This window comes from Adiantum capillus-veneris, chromosome 11, assembly GCF_014529385.1.
Source record: "Adiantum capillus-veneris isolate H3 chromosome 11, ASM1452938v2, whole genome shotgun sequence".
In the NCBI taxonomy this organism is placed as follows: domain Eukaryota; kingdom Viridiplantae; phylum Streptophyta; class Polypodiopsida; order Polypodiales; family Pteridaceae; genus Adiantum; species Adiantum capillus-veneris.
In genome coordinates this window covers 90,094,307-90,101,138 of record NC_140941.1, presented here as the reverse complement: position 1 = coordinate 90,101,138, position 6,832 = coordinate 90,094,307, and the positions used below count along the sequence as shown (strand labels likewise).

Below are 6,832 nucleotides of genomic sequence, written 5' to 3'. Positions count from 1 at the left end.
CTCCAACTATATTTGGTATTGCTTCTAGCTAGCTTTGGTATGTTTACTTTGTCTTGAAAGTGCCTGGGTACTTATACATCTAGGATGGTATTGCGTTGATGCTTCCCTATTATAGTACCAAATCTACCTTTGACTAGAAGATGCCTTTGTATGTCAATCTCTTTGGTGCATACAGTACCCTTGGACTCTTAGGTACAGTTTTTGGTAGTTTTTGTAGGTGATTTTGGTTCTTTGCTTTGTTTTGGTAGTGCCTTGGACCTTATCATTGTAGGATTGGACTGCCTTGGTACTTCCTTGGCATAGTGACAATTGTTTAGTCTTGGTACCTTCCCTTAGGGTGGTCTTTACCTCCTACCTGCTACTATTTTTGGCACTATCTCTAGCTACTTATTGTACTATTGCCTAGTTACTGCCTTGGTACTTTGCTTAGTAGTCTTAGTGGTTCCGAATCTAGGTAGCAAGTCCAAATATGCATGGGTACTACTGGTGCAATGATTGATATTTTGTGTGCAATGTCTAGTGCATGGTGTGTTTTGTGAGATTGATTATTTTTCTTTTGTTGTGTAACAGACACAACATGACAAGCTAGAGGCCTCTTGCAAGGAGGGACAGGTCCATTTCCAATTTTTGAATGGGATGCTCAAGGAAGTGAAGCAGGGAAATAGATTTACCCTCTTCCCCATACCACCCTTTGTAGATATTGACAAAACAATCCATGTGTTTGGCATGTATGCTGCATGCGGGGAGTATATAGAGGTGGAGTATGTTGTGGGTAGCTTCATGTTAGAGTGCAGACATCAATACCACCCTATCTACATCAATGCACTTTTGCACACTAGTGGCAGGCATTGCAGTGGAAAAAGTGTATAATAGTGGGCATTATACTGTAAAGGGTAAGTTGGCACTATTTTCAATACGTTGAGGCTTTCTACTTTTGAATTTTGATGTTGTATGGGCCTGGACTAGCAAAGGTTCCTGTTAAGGATGTGGAGGACCTTGCCACTATGGAATGGGTTCAAGACGTCCTCACGGACTTGGAATCTGGTTGGAGGAAGGAGAAAGGGTAGGGACAGGATGTGTACACAAAGGGTGAAAGCCAAGGGGTGGATACAACTATGGACAAGAGGGAGGTTGTTGAAGGCCAGGATAGTGTTGGAATGAATACTGTTGAGGCCTCTTCAATGGACATCGACAAGACACAGGACGAGCAACCAAGTTCGATGACAGGGTGCAATTGACGAGGTGCTACTAAATGTAGCTGAGGCAGTGGTAGGGCACGGTGCTATTGAAGAGAATGGCGAGGGAGCAGCCAATGGCGTTAAGAAAGTGGATAGTAGTGAGGGTGGTGCTAACGGTGAAACTGCTAAGAAAGATGTAAACAAGGAAAAAGTTTAGGATGAGGTGACTAATCCGATTCATGTGGACGTGGATGCTACTGATTCAAAAAAGGTGGCCGGTGTGATGCTGACATCCCCAGGTGATTTCACCTTGCCGGACTTGTTGTCTGCAGTAGGAAGAAAGCGAGTCCATGGACGTGCCAACAAGTCCCATGCTTGCAAACTTTAGCTTATGCCTACCCTTGTAATTGATAGTTTGTGTCTTGATGTAACGCGCTGAGATTATATTTTATTACCATATGTTTTAAGTACAAGTTACATTTTCCTTCTTATATTGTGCTCTCTTGTGGTAGACTTTGACCCTTTGATCTCTGAATTGACCCTGTAAGTAAGTTGTTGTAGGGTCTTCATTGTGTGCTAAGTGACCCAAAATATTAATGGCACTGTAGAAATTGGTTCATGGTGGCTAAAGGAAAAATCAGCTGACACAGAGCTGCAAAAGAAGTTATGGCTATAGGCAGGTGGTTGATTGTATTTGATGCGAATGGTGTGCTTTAAAGAGCTACAACCAATCACCATCAAAGATGCAGTTTTTACACCTCCCAGCAGAGATGAGACCATTTGTATATTGTCTGGGTCGAGAGTTATGGTGTGCAGTCAGGCTGAATGTAGAGCGAACGCGTGTCCCACTAAAGTGTTGTCTTATATCACTCCATATGGGTATCGGATGACAATAATCCAGTCATTCAACACTTGCATGTGTTTGGTTGTTTTGCTTATGCTTCGATGCCTAAGTAGAAATGGAAAAGACTGGATGATAAGGTTGTGAAAGAAATTTTTGGGTTATAATCTCAAAAGCAAAGATTATAGGTTGTTGTAACATACCCAAAATTTTTCAATAAGAACTATTTCAGTGTTGTCCAGGCAAGCATATATTATGATATGGTCTTGTTGTAGAAGAGAAAATCGAATGCACTTTCAAAGAACATGCCTACCATACTATCCTAGTAAATGAGTGGTCAAAGGTATTTGTTTGACCCTCTTCTTGACTCATGCTGATTACAATGTGTACTGTCATTAATTCTTCTTAACCTTCACGTACTCTTATAGATGTATTCAACCAAGAAGATTGTGAGATGTGCTACCCAACATCCTTGATTTCCCGTGTGTGCCAGGGGATGTTGGTGATAAGCCTATCTTCCTGAAGCTGCTAAGATTAGTGTGGAAAAAACACCCATTGTATAATGCCAACACTACCATACTTGTAGATTACTGTAGATATAAGTCTCTTAGAAATGACTATGAGAACTATCTGGCCATTTGGTCATATGAGCCTTGTTACCTTGATCCATATTATCCCTTGTATTTCACGGACTTGGTCAAGCCATGGATGGAGGGCTGGATTTCTGCTCCCTACCTAACAACATATAGACAATGTTAGCCCTCTCGTTGTTGATTATTTCATTCAACGAGAGGGATACGCTTATCACTTTGACCCCCGTGTCAACCCATGATTTGTGGAACAAAGAAAGAAAATTTTCTTGGTGCAGTCTGCTATGTATTCCTCTTTATGTGAAAATGAAAATCCACTATTGTCCATTAGTCATTTTTCTTACAATATGCTTATGTGGTCATTTTGTCTTGATCTTTGGATTTGGTACTGGTAAGTACCAAATTTGGTATTGGTCTTCTCATTATATGGTGATTGTAACTCATGGAAGCTCCATTGTATAAATTTTATGGCATAGCTTTTTTTTGGAAAAATTTACCATTGTGGGCATGGGAAATTATAATTACCAGTATCAAATTTGAAGCCTTTGGTACTGAGGGTGACACTGACAACTTTTAGGATTTGGTACTGGTGAATTCGGTACTGTATACCAAATTTGGTGCTTCTCATCTCACTATGGGGTGATTGTAGAAGAAAGATTATTTTGGAGAGAGCTTATTTTGGAAAAGAACAATATTAGGGGCTGAGGAAGCTAGGTACACCAGTACAAAATTTGGTGCTTGTAATACTGGCATTGGCAACTACCAAATTTGGTACTGTAAAGTACCAAATTGGGTGGTGTTCATCTCACTACCAAGTGATTGTTGAAGATAGCTTATTTTGGGAAAAAAACAATATTATGGGTTGGGGAAGTTAGGTATACCGGTACAAAATTTGGTGCTTGTGATACTGGCATTGTCAACTACCAAATTTGGTATTGTAAAGTACCAAATTGGGTGATGTTCATCTCACTACAGGGTGATTGTTGAAGATAGCTTATTTTGGACAAAAAATAATATTATGGGCTGGGGAATTTAGGTATACCATTACAAATATTTGGTGCTTTTGATATTCGCATTGGCATCTACCAAATTCGGTTTGTAAAGTACCAAATTTGGTGCTGGTCATCTCACTACAGGGTGACTGTAGAAGAAATTTTATTTTGGAGAAAAAAAATATTATGGGTTGGAGAAGTGAGTGTTTTTTTTTTAGCGCGCTTCTAATTTCAAGCTTTTGCAATCAAAATCATTTTTTTGAGCTTTTTGGCAATGAATTTAGAGCCTTTTTTAACGGCTCAAAATAATTAATCAACAAGTATACATTACACATGTACGATAGATACCAAAAAGCATACATAAATTTTGCAAAGTCTCAAATTTAAGCTTAAACATTTGGCAATGTATGAGCCTTAAAGCACACATCTAACAAGAGGGGAATACAAAAAGAGTTCAAGGTGCAGAGAGATGCAATTTTTTTTCTCATACATAAAAGATGACTCTTTTGAAGTATAGCTTAAGACCACTTTTTTTCCAGATAGGTGCTCTACACAATAGGGTGTCTTTTACGTGTTTTCCTCAACATAAACGCAAGGTCCAGGATTTTATGTTTGCGAGCTTTCATTTTTAGATTTTTCAATTGAAACATTATTTTTGAGCTTTTTAATGCTTGTATTACACTAAAGATATCTTCAAATATTAGCATGGCATGAGAAACTTCTACATTAGATTATGCAAATGCAACACAAAGCCCTTCCATTGAGTGTGATCACTTTTTTCAATGTGCTCAATCCATAAAGTAACTAAGTTCTAGTGGATGTGTTTCAATAAAATGAGGGAAAACAAATATTTCGTGCACTAAATAAAGAGCACTACACTCTCATGACTGATGGATGTGAAGCTAATGGCATGAAAATGGAAGACAACATCGCATGAGCTAGCTTTCATCTGATGCAAAAGGAAGTGCCTCTCTACCACCAAAGGCCTTCACATGTGCTTGCAACTTAGGGGCATGAATTATTTTGCAAGACACAAGTCAACAACATGGAAAAATTAATTTATGGTAGGTTGTTTGTCAAAGGCTTCTCATAGAAAAAAATGTCATATCTAAAATGAGGTCTCTTAGAATGCATCAGTGTGGGAGATGTTGAAAGCATAACAAGCCCTTAATGAGTAACTTGTTAAAGATTCCATCTCTTGGATATGAAAATAGGGAAAGATCCGCAAAAGCTCTGGTTTGCTATAAAAAAATGAAAATGGAGGGTTTATTTTGAGATTTCAAATCTTATGGGAGGACATTTTGAGCAATAAAATGTGAAAATCATGATCATGCATACCTTCAACCTATCAGCAATGAAAAGAGTACAAGTATTCTTTATGAATTAGTTAAGACAGCATGCAATTTTTCAATGATGATATTTCTTAGCCCTTTCTCTCCTTTGGAGTATTCTCTCTCTTAGAGAGAGAGAGAGAGAGAGAGAGAGAGAGAGAGAGAAATCATGATTCATGCCATTGGACAATATCTTTTGCAAGGAGAAAGCAAAGAATCTAGCCATCCATTAGATGGTCCACAAAGTTGATTGCTATGCAAGCTAAACAAGAACAAAGGCGGGTGGCAATAGTGATTGTGGGTAGCAGAGCATGCATTGTCTGCATCTACGCTATGTACCTTGAGAATATTCTTATCTTTGATTGGACCTGAATTGGATCAATATAACAAATACTTGTAGTCATGGATCACAATCCATGCCACAAATCTTCCCCTAGTTGTGCCATCCTCTTGTATCACAACGACTGGATCGATCCCTCCATCGCCATTGACACTTTGTCCTTAGTTACCTTCTTGTAGGTAGCCTCCTCAAAGAGGCCTTTCCATTGACTAGAATCACCAAGATGTGCAGCTCATTCAAGCATTGTCCTCTCCCCTTTATAAAGCTTGAGCACAATAATTTTGATAGTTGACAACTCTTCCAACAGCTTGTATCCATGGCCTATTGTGAGCTCTGTGATCATCTTGATTATCCCGTCTTGATAATTCACATCATAATAATTAGCTACTAAGAGTCAAGTTTGCTTCAATAAAATGCAGACACTTCGGAAAATTTTATTGAACAAAAAATCATGAAAATCCTTGCTTTGTTGTAGTACAACAAGTTTGGTATACACAAAGGCTGTTTACACACTATTGGGAGCCCAATTCCCTCACATGACGTGGGCGAATGAAATTGCACGCCAAGCCCTAGAGCTTTACACACCAAAACGTGCCCTTCTTTCACACACACTGATCTTCTGCCAACACATGCCGATCTAGTGCACCTTGTTGGGTAGGCATCTCGGATATCCTTCTTTGGCCACATGCCGATCTAGTGCACCTTGTTGGGTAGGCATCTCGGATATCCTTCTTTGGCCACATGCCGATCAACCAATCATCTTGCAGCTCCTTGGTGCTAAAATCTTCCTCCTTGATAAAAGAAAAATATAGATGTTTATTGTAAATCCAATCTATGTGTAAGCTTTGTGCCCAATCTTGGCTACACGTGTTATTATTTTAAGTTCCAAATATATGCAAGAATTGGCACCCATGGGTGGTGTATAAACAACCAAAGAGACTATGAAATTACATTAATTGGCTAAGTGTTGAGGAAATAGATATGTGAGTTAGCGATGGAGAGTACCATTTCCAAACGAGCTTATGTAGACAAGAAAAAGGTTGCTCCTTCTAACTGGGTTCCACCTCTAAAGAAAATTGGAAATGGGCTATGTGTCCTTGGACTCAATAGAAGCAAGATAAAGGGCACACCATGCATCACCATGATCCTTCACTCCTACTTCATGCTCAACATAATCATCATATGTGGAACAACACCAGCCAGGAGGCAGAGAGGATCATATTTGAAAACACAGGCCATGGGTACTTGGTGGTGATTGCCTAGCTTGAGGGTAGCAAGCCAAGACATTAGACAGGAACCTGCTCTGTGCTTGCACAGAGTGGATGATTGGCCTGGAGTGCTGCTTTCTCTAGCGTTTTTTGACACTACCTTTTAAGAGAAATAGTGTCTTCCAAAGTGCATGAACCTCCTCACGCCCGCCACATTTGGCATACATGTTCACCCAGAAAGTACCAAGCATGACCACCTGGTTCGTTCTAGTTGCTTCAGCCTATGAAATGTTGCACACAATTTTTAGGCTTTTTGAAGCTTGTTGCTTTTCAACATTTCTTTTGAGCCATG

At 39.4% G+C, this 6,832-nt stretch overlaps 1 pseudogene; it reads left to right on the top strand.

The window, feature by feature from the left end:
* The first annotated feature begins 820 nt into the window (after positions 1-820).
* LOC147447630 (uncharacterized) lies at positions 821-1,566 on the top strand (annotated as a pseudogene).
* Positions 1,567-6,832: the final 5,266 nt, after the last annotated feature.